Raw genomic sequence first — 1,006 nt, forward strand, 5'->3', positions numbered from 1 at the left:
ATATATATAGATAGATAGATAGATAGATAGATAGATAGATAGATAGATAGATAGATACATACATACATACATACATACATACATACATACATACATACATTTATATACATACACATGTACGTACATAGATAAGTATTTACAAATATGTGTACACAAATATATATATATGCATACATATACAGAGGTCCTCAAAAAGTGTATACACTTTAACAGCTGATTGCTCGCAAGCTGTTTAATGTTAAAATTTTGCCGGCGGCTGATTGGGTTGGGTCAAAAGCTGCTTTGACCCTGTGGACTCAATCAGCCAAGAATCTGGTTTGTCCAGGGTTTTTTTTTTTTAATGACCGGTTGCAGGTACCCGGTGATACTTGAGGGACGACCCCCCACCCCCACCCCCGCAAGTGTCAGCTGTGCCTGGAACCGGGTCACACTAAAAAGAACTGTCCCCACGACCAAAGTAGGGTCCTGGAACAGTTGGTTTTTAATGTTTATTTTTCCATGCTTGAAATGAGGAGACGAAATTTCCCGAAGCAGATTTTCTACAGCCGGATATCCTTCCTGCCGCCGGTCCTCATTTGTTTCTAGGCAACATAATATATTCCCATGACTGGATAAGTCCTCGTGGAACAATGGAAAGGGATGGCATCGCTTTATGAAATGACACTCGTTTATAATCACGCGAAATGAAAACGCGGACGTACTCAGGCACACGCGCACACACACAAACATACACACACACACATGCATATACATATACCTACGTATATGTATATATGTGTGTGCGTGTATAATTCTCTGTCTCTCTCTCCCTAACCTCCCCTCTCTCTCTGTATATATGTGTGTGTGTGTGTGTTCAATTTCTCATGAGTCAGACACATATAAAATTATAAAGTGTGTATATTATTATTATTTTTATTATTATTATTATTATTATTATTATTATTAGTCTTATATATATATATATATATATATATATAGTCTTATATATATATAGTCTTATATATAT

The sequence above is a fragment of the Octopus bimaculoides genome, chromosome 3, assembly GCF_001194135.2.
Source record: "Octopus bimaculoides isolate UCB-OBI-ISO-001 chromosome 3, ASM119413v2, whole genome shotgun sequence".
In the NCBI taxonomy this organism is placed as follows: Eukaryota; Metazoa; Mollusca; class Cephalopoda; order Octopoda; family Octopodidae; genus Octopus; species Octopus bimaculoides.